The sequence below is a fragment of the Macrotis lagotis genome, chromosome 2, assembly GCF_037893015.1.
Source record: "Macrotis lagotis isolate mMagLag1 chromosome 2, bilby.v1.9.chrom.fasta, whole genome shotgun sequence".
NCBI classification, from domain to species: Eukaryota; Metazoa; Chordata; class Mammalia; order Peramelemorphia; family Peramelidae; genus Macrotis; species Macrotis lagotis.
The window spans coordinates 93,606,655-93,616,241 of record NC_133659.1 but is presented as its reverse complement, the minus strand read 5'-3'; the positions used below and the strand labels follow the sequence as shown (position 1 = coordinate 93,616,241).

The following is a 9,587-nucleotide window of genomic DNA, read 5'->3' as shown; positions in this document are numbered from 1 at the left end:
TCTATTGTCTTTAAGATTTTTAAAGATTTCTTTAAGTCTTCATCACTAATTTCATTTGTATTTATTCATCTATTCACTCATACATTTTTGGAAAAAAATTCTCAAAATCTCTGTCAATTTCTACTATGCTCATTATTTTATCAATAAAATTGAAAGTCACATGTTAAATAAATACAGGGATCATTTATTAAGGCAAACAATCATGTCTATTTCATTAATATATAAACATATTTGTGTGTTTATATACAAATATGATATTTAAAATCTCAGCATAAAAGGAATATTTGTTAGAAAGATAGTCTTGATTCAATATAATTAAAAAAAATAGAAGCAGCTCCAAATCTTTCTTTCCTGGGTAATCATTTGAGTTGGCTTTTAAGGGAATTATTATCTGATTCAATTGATGAATTTTCTTTTAACAACCAAGTTTACTCACTTCAGAGTAAGGCAAAGCTTTTGTCATTCAGATAAAAACTCATAAGTAGAAATATTAAGTATTTCTCATTAACAAAAATTTTAATTTTGCAGTGTTTTGTAATTAGAATATACTTTTCCCTGGTTAATGATATTTGTATGAATTGTTATTAATCCATATTTTATATATAATATAACCTTTATAATATGCATTTTCATTTCCTTTATTTTACTGACTAAACTATTGTGACAGTAGAAAGCCTGTCATTATACTTGTCTCCTTAGTTATAAACTTCCTGTGTAGTACTTTTATAAATTTCAATAGAATTAAAGAATTTAATCTAAATATATGTTTGCATCATATTAACATTTTATAAGACCAAACAAAAAGTATCAAAGATTCTTAAAATATACTTGGAAGCATTAAATATCTTACTATTCTTTGTTTTTACTTAATCAGCAAGTGAACTTTGGAATAGCAAGAGAAAGAATTAAGTAAAAAGTCTAGAATAAAGAAAAAAAAACAGGAAATTTGGTAGTTTCCATGTACAATACTTTTGTATAAATATACAAAATCTTTTCCCACTAGAATATAAAATATAAATATATTATATTTAAATATTATTTACTTTTTTAACAAAGACTATATTTACTGTAATCCCAAGTCTGTATTACAAATAGAATATCTACCCACATATTTATTAAATTGCCATTGGAATAACTATACAAATCTGTTTAGAAGAAGAAGAGATTTTCCTTACCCAAGTAGTTCTCTGTGATCCTTTCAAAATGACTTATATTATCGTAGCTCTTTTATTTTCACCCAAGCAAATCATCTGCTGTCATTCAGCAATGACAGGTGTGATTATAGTCCTTTTTTTTTTTTGTAGAAAGATAGGGTATGCCTTTACACACTGATTGTACAACTTAAGAGTATAGTAGCCAAAGAATAGCCATAGATTAGAAGGATATAATTAGTTAATATCCTTCACTTTAAAAAGAGTAGTTAAAATTCCATTATATTTAATAATTTAATTTCTTAGAGAAATACTACTCCAGAATAATTTAAAAACATATCTAATTCAGTTTTTAAAAGACTCTATATTTCATCTCTACCCATTTTTATATTTAATTGAATTTCTTCTAAAATCAATGGTCAAACATGTCTCAATAAATATATGTGTTTTTTCAAAGGTTCGGGTTCTTTGTTCCGAGGCTTGCAAGATATTAAATACAAATGAAATTAGTAAAATGTAATAATAATAAAATTCTGACAACAAAAATGACTTCATGTTCTCAATTAAATAGAACATTCTAATGAAGAGTGAAATTACAAAAAGGGTGATGTGAATATAAAAAAGTACAAGGGAACTAGTGGTTTCCTGATCACTAGAACTCTCTAAAGTAAGGAAGCACTTGCAGCAATTGGAAAGAGAACTTGTAAAGTCTGGGGAACTTTAAAATGAGGATACTTTACTAGTTTCTCTTATTGATTGCAATTCCTTTTTGAATTCCAAATGAATATTGTATGATAACCATGGTTACCACTTGGTGGGGTGGGGTAGGGTAGGGTGGGCATATCAGGGGAAACTGTAGTCCTTAAAACTGATCACTAATAGTATAAATACATATTGTCCATTTTATAATGCAGATAGTAGAATTGTGGAATGTTATTCATTATTACACTATCTTATCAGATACTCTTTTATCAATGCACATGGTTGCTCCAGGCAAATGAATGGAAAAATTATACCATTGCTCTTGCTGTTGCTGCTGCTACTGTTTTGATTTTGTTAAGTAACTGTTTCTATGAATTAATGCAAAGAGTTCTGGGTCACATTACCTGCAATATATAAAACTGGACATTTCTTAACATGAACCATGCTCTCTGTAACAACTTCACTGTTCTTCCTACAGTTAATAAAGTCCAAGAAATTGACTTACTGGTCCCCTTATTTTTTCCTTTTAAATTTGTTTAAGATAAGTTGTGGAAATAAGGGGAACAAAAGGTAAATAGGTGATGAATTGGAGGAAGCACTGGCAATACACAGATTTGTTTTAAAGTCAATTGCTTTAAAAGGACCTGTTTGCAGAGGGTTTTAATGCATACAATAGCTAATGCTGGTGTGAAGTAGCATAGCTATCCTGCTGTCTCATAAATGGGATTTAACTTCTGCCTTTGAGTCTGAGCCTTGACTGATTCATTTTCTAAGCAATCATGTAATCTCATTAGTTGCCTATAATTTTGAATCTAAAAGGCAAATTTAAAATCCATTTTATAACTTATTTTTATGTTTAAAAGACCAGAACATAAGTTATATAATTAGAAATGTTCTTGTAGTTTTATTAATATTTCATCCAGCTTTAATAAACATATAGGAATTAGGAAATCAATTAATGCTGTGTGAAGGTGGTACCATGACCCATTGATATATCCTAGCACTATTTGCATGAACCTCAATGACATGCCAAATCTTTGGACATACATTGTGACTCTGTCTAGACTTGGGCAAAATTCTGAGAGGATATTAAGCGCTGAGAACATTTCAGGATTAAAAGAAATATGTAAAGTCATTCAATAAGAGAATAGATTTAAAATTTTTATGTTATAAGTAATTAGAATATTGTGGCAATAATAGTAATTTGTACATATATAGCATTGCATGCTTATTCATTTGCTAATTTATTTATTATTTGTTTTTAAATATTAAGTCTCCCTATCTTATCCAAGTTAAAAGTGCTGGACCTACCTGTAGGTCTGATCCTGATGACAAGAATTAGGAATGTAGAATCAGAAACAAATTCTGTAATCTTTAAAGCTATTAAAACTTATTAAAGGGTGGGAGGCTCTTTGCTCTTGAGATGTAAATTGACGCCTATTGTTTCATTGTCAAATGTAAAATTTACATCCTGTCTCCTCTGGGTTTGGTCACAGGGAGGGATTTTCCCTTTTGCTCTCAGTGCCCTTTGATGCTGGTGATAGGAAATGATATGTTGAAATTAGAGGTCACACACCTTGGGACAGGAAGAACCAGTATGTTACTTTCCATTGGAGAATACCTGGCCCAGGTGCTAGAACATGCTCTAGGTCCCAAGCACTACCCCTTGTCCAAACTATTACAGAAGTGCATTTAAGAAGAAGTCCCTCCTTTCTTTTTTCATGACTCTACCTTCCACCCTACAGGATGACTTTCTCTCATTTTCTTTCTTGGGCCAGGTGTACTATGGTCTCCCCCATGCCAAATGGCTGGGGAGTGAGTGCACACTCTCTCTCTCTCTCTTCCTAACACCCTCCTCCTCCCCTCACCCTCACTCAAACCTCACCTAAAATGTCCTCAAAGTGCTTATTACTTTTCTTGGAGAAAACGTTTTAACCTGTTTACTGTTTACTTTGTAACATTTTACAATAAATCCTGAACAGTTTTAAAATCCCAGGGAGTAGATGAATTTCTTTGTCTTTCAGTAACCCTCAGTTTCTCTCTTTAATTGGAGACCCCCAAATCCCATCAGCAACAATCCCTCTACTCAATGATGACAGATTTAACCCACTCTTTTTCTTATCTGGACCAGTTTTTTCCTTCTTATGAAATCATTCATTTCCCAGGGACTTATATTATTGCCATTAGTATAGGCACCTGTGGAACATAGACCACTGCAGCTCAGAATTCTTGTGCTCAAGAGAGTCAGTCTTAGTGTCCCCAGTAACCAGGAATGCAACCTAATCACTTAATAATTTTGCCTTTTCTCTCTGCCAACACCATAAACATCACAGTCACTCAGACTCATGACACTGGAATCACCCTTGATTCTTTGCTAATCCAAGTTCCACATGCCTAATTTCAGTATTTTATTTATTTCATCACAGAATGTTTGGGTCTACTTTATTTCCTGATTAAAGAAGTCTATTTTACCCTTAATCTCTTTTAATTAACCTGTTTTAATTTTATTATTATTTATTAAGTAGTTATTTTGAGCACAATACTATGCTGGACATTAGAGATCTAAAAGTAAAATGAAAAATAATACATTCCCATGGGGCTTAAGATTCTACATCTCTTCCAGCCTAGAATATTTTAAAACAAGTTTTTAAAAAATTAATGATTTTGTTTTTGACTTTTGAAATAAAATAAGACTTTCCATAATGTAGTATAAGTAAAAAATTAAATATATAGACAAGGCACAGAAGGGAGTTCAATTTGAAGGTATAATATATTTTTAAAAATAAAGTTAATGGGTGAGAAGAATGTACTGGGATATAGGGGAAAAAGAATGGTAAGTTATTTCATATAAAAGAGACAAGTAAAAACTTTTGCAATGGAGTAGAAGAAAGGGGAGGTGATAGGTAGTGAATGAACCTTTCTTTTCATTACCTATCACCTCATACACCTAATCTACACACTCAATTGGGTATAGAAATCTATCTTATCCTAGAAGAAAATAGGAGAAGAAAGGGATGGGGAAGAAGGGGCAGAGAGGAAGGAAAGGAAGGATTATACAGGTGGTAGTCTAGTTGCTGGCTACTTGAGTTTGGTTCTGCCTATGAGGAATCATTATTCAGACTCAGGAAAGCAGAGGTGGAAATAAAATAAAAAATTTTTTTAGAAAGATAGGGGGACAGAGAGAGAAAAGAGAGAGAGAGAGAGGGAGAGAGAGCAATACAAGAACAGCCAAGCAGTGTTTGCTAGGCCATGGTCAGAGAAGACTGTGGCCCTGAGGTGGAATACAACCCAGGTTTTTATGTCTTGCCTCTCATCCAGAAGGCAAAAGGTGAACTCCCTTTCTCTTACTGGACCAGGAATTTGGTAGAAGGTGAAGCCAAATTTTACATTAAACAATCAATGGTACATCAAGAATAGGGGTCTCCACCCAAGTAGCCTTTAAAAATTACAAATTGTTTCTGCTACAATCATAATTCTCTACTTCTATTCAATATACATCTCAAGAGTAGGTAGGTGGTAGTCAATTTACATCTCCACCAAATTTCTACATTCACAATTCTCTTCATCTTTCCCCTGCATCATCCCCCCCCCCCCCAAATGATTTGGGACCCAGATTCTTCTGGGTCTTTCAGAGTCCTTCCAGAGATGAATACATTACAGCAAAACTTCATTGAGGCAGGGTCCAGAGAACGATCAGCTGGCAAAGCTGACTGGCATCCTGCAGAGGCTGGTCTTGGAGATATACAACTAAGAGAAGCAAAACTCAAGGAGTGAAAAATTGAGCAAGCAAAAACCAGTGATATTTTAACAGAGAAGACTATTTAACAGAGGTCTATTAAATAGGGAAAAAAGTAGAAAGTCAATAAGGGGCAAGAATTATATTTTATGATCCTATGCCAGTATCAAAATATCTTTTTATAATAACATGCATTCCAATACAACACAGAGTCATTGATGGATGCCACATAAGTTGCAAACAAAAGCTCAAAAATAGGATAAACAAATGTATTGAAAAAGTATTCTAAAACTGCATGTGTCCAAAAAAAGTAATTTGCAAGAAAATTTTGTATTTTAACTCTGGCCATGTTTAGAATGAACAAAAATTCCAGTTGAAGAATGGATCTCTCTTTAAAGCAGGCATTATCCTGATCCACTGGCTCACTCCCATACTTAATTATGATGCATTTGGAATGATCATGGCAATTTGCTATTACAGAGCAGAGAAGGACATGAGGACATGTTCCCTGATGAAGTCATACAGACAATCCTTTTCAATGAACCAGGTTCATCTAGTTGAGTCTAGGGTCATTCTTTCAAAGGTCACCTACTCCATCTACAGCATTTAACATCAAACCCCATAGGGCTAAATGGTTTGATTGGCATATTGTCTTTCTATTTTATCCCTCCTTATGTCAGGCAGATCAATTATCAATATGCTGTAATATAACAATTAACTATAACTAGAGCTTCAGGTGGCTTGAGTGCTAAGGAGAACCAAGAGTGTACCAGGCTGTAATTTGATAAAAGAGATCCAGGGGAAAAATCATAATTCAATTGTTACTTGAAACTAAGGCCAGTGCTGTAAATGAAATGCAACAAATAGATTGAGTTCTATATACTTTCACAGAACAATTGACTAGAGATTGACACAGAGAAATCTTAAATCACCATTATTTTATCTTCCTCATGTTACATAGGTGCTTTTCCCTCAAAGCAAATAACCAGTTTAGTTCCACCTTATATATATAGCTAGAAACTTCTATATATAAACTTTTACTACTAGCCATCTTCAAAAAGAAATTATTTTTTTCAAAATTCTTAAAAAAAATCCTTTGAACACCTTAGGTAACCTTAAATTTCTAAAATGTGTTATTGATTCAAATGCAATAAAACAAAAACAAAAGTAAAAACAACTAGGCATTGATAACATGAGTTATTAAATTTTATAAAATAATAGTTCCATTATATTATGCATGAATCCACAGATGTATGCCAGAAGGGGGTCATAATTTGTGATATTTCCCTTACCACCCCTTCAAATCAATGACATGTTAATTCCAGGCTTTAACATTATAGTAATCAACAGCTTGCATGTTCACAAGAGAACCAAACTTTTAATATATTTTTTCTGAAGTTATGAAAGAAATCACATAACTGATAAATACATAAATACACACACACATACACACACATATATATATATATATATATATATATACACACACCTTTCCATAAACATGTGATGCTAGATGATGAGACAAAGATTGCAAAATTTCTTCCTTTACCAACAAAAGACCTTGTGAGATTGCTGACAAATATCAATATAGACTCAACATCAAAACAAATCAGTTTACAAAACTTAGTGAAATATTTCTCTTTCCCAAAAGAAATCAGTAAATATATATTATATATGATTCAATATTCCCAAATTCCTTGACATACAATTTATCCCAATCATATTTTCCTTCTTAATGGCACATATAAATTCTTAAGACTATAAAACTTTCAAAGGCGACTAAATTATTCTCATATAGCTCTGTTTCTTTTTTCTTTTAACAAAAGGTGATGACCTTTTCCTATCAAAGGCCTTCCTGCCTTCTTTTCAAAATCTCTTTATGGCTGGAAGTCTACAATTAACATAAGTTGAATATAGCCTTCAATCAATTTTAGTTTAACAAAAACTTAGCTCCCAGCTGAGACCATTTCACAAACTTTGCCACTTACAAACTTTCAAATGGTATAAGTGGATAGGCTCAGATCCCAACTTTTTTAATTACTTAATTTTAAATTAGAACTTTTTAAGCAATTAAATTCAAATCCAAACTTATTCTCATTTTGTATTTGTGCAATTGTATTTTCCAATGATTTGTTTTCTTATTGCAAGGTGTTAATCTTCTTTTGGGTTTCTTTTCCCAAATTTTTCCAATTGATTTCTTAAATTCCTTCCTTATTTTTTTATAGAAAAATAATGTATTGCCTTATTCCTTTCAAAGTGTCAGGTGCTTCAAAAAAGGACTGGTGTTTGTTTACAGATGTAACTAGAAGTCAGAGATTGACAACACAGAAAAGTCTACAGCGGAAAGACGGTCAGCCCTGCTGTCCTGGCTTCTGGACAGGCAGGTTCTGGTTACTGCCATCTGGCTATAATTGGACAGGAGTCTAAAAAAAGTTTTGTTATTGCCTTTCAAGAAGACATGGTATTTATTACAATCCCAAATTGCATATATGCACATGTGGTCAAGTTTATTGGAATGATAGGGGTTTGTGTGAGAGATGGGAGTTGGGTTTTTTTTTTTTGTGTGTGTGTTTGTGGATGTTTTTTATAGGGTTTTTACTGTAAAAATCAATTTATTTCTGAAAAATAAATGGGTCAATAAATTCATTTTGTTCTGCTTCTACTTCACACAAAACTTCATATTCAACCCGATACCTTTCTAGCTGCATTTTCTTCTCTGCTATTAGAGCCTGGAGCTGCTGTTGCTGGGCCTCTCTTTGCTTTGCTATGGATTTAAGCATGTTACGCGTCCAATTGCCTTCATCTTCTAATTTTCAGCTTCTTTTGCTAGTTGGTCAACAAGCTCAATTAAGCCACCTACTATTTTCTGAAACTGGCCAATTTTGTCTACAAAGTCCTTGCATTCCTCCTTGAGTTCTATGGTCTGCTGTGTCACCTCAGAGTCCAACACTCGAAGCTTGTTCAGCTCATCAAAGTGCAGGCCTGCATCACCCAGGATGTCTTTAGCCATGTCTGCCACTGTGGCCGGCCAGGAGGCAAGGCAGGTGCGGGAGACGGTGGCTCCCCTCCACAGTCACTGGCTGCCTCCGCAGCCCAGAGCCACCTGCTCCCGCCGCTGCCACGGCTACAGGCCTGTTGCCTGGCTGTGTCACTTCCCTCCTTCCTTATTTCTTCAAGGAGGTCTTTCTGTGCTGGAGACAAGATCAATTTCTCCTCAGAGCTTCTAGATCTCTCTGTGTTAGGGTCTTTTCCTTCCAAGAATTTTTCTATAGATCCACCTTTCCGCTGACCTTTCTTCATTTTGCTAAGACCTTGGGCTGGTTCATAGAGGTTTGGTGTTGGGATGCCTAGAGGCTTTGCTCACTGAGTGCAATATCTCCAGCTGAACAGTAGGGGGTGCTAGAGGATTTGCTCACTGAATGTAATTTCTCTAGCTGGCCAGTAGGGGGTGCTGGTTGTTTTCTCTGCAGTGTCTGTGACCTTGATTGTGGCCTTCTCCCTTGACCTAGAGGGAGTGATTGAAGCTGTTAAATATTTTTATCTTTGTTCAGTGGTGGGCTTTACCCTGGGGTGAGATCATCCCTCTCCCTCATCCCAACTGAGTTGGTTCTTGTGCCCATGACTGCAGAAGACAAATCCTATGATACATTTTTTTTTTCTCCTGGCTTTTCTTTCTGGGTTTTTTTGGATCAGATTTCTGTTAAGAGATTTGTTTCATATCATAGATAGGGAAAAATCAGGAGACTCTAGAACTGTGCCTGTCTTCCCTCTGCCATCTTGGCCAGAAGCTCTCAAACCCAAACTTCAAGGAGTAACATTTAATGCAGGTAACTATTTCAGATCTGAATCACACATACACATACACAATCACACACACAACACACACACACACACACACACACACACACACACATGCAGAAACAACAGAAACATCTCTTTTGTATAAGGATTTCAAAATTACCAAAGTGAGATTGTTGAATACCCTGGCTGCTACTAAA

General features: G+C 34.3%; 1 pseudogene; it reads right to left on the bottom strand.

Moving 5' to 3' along the window:
• Positions 1 to 8,201: 8,201 nt before the first annotated feature.
• On the bottom strand, positions 8,202 to 8,604 carry LOC141511100 (intraflagellar transport protein 20 homolog pseudogene; annotated as a pseudogene).
• Positions 8,605 to 9,587: the final 983 nt, after the last annotated feature.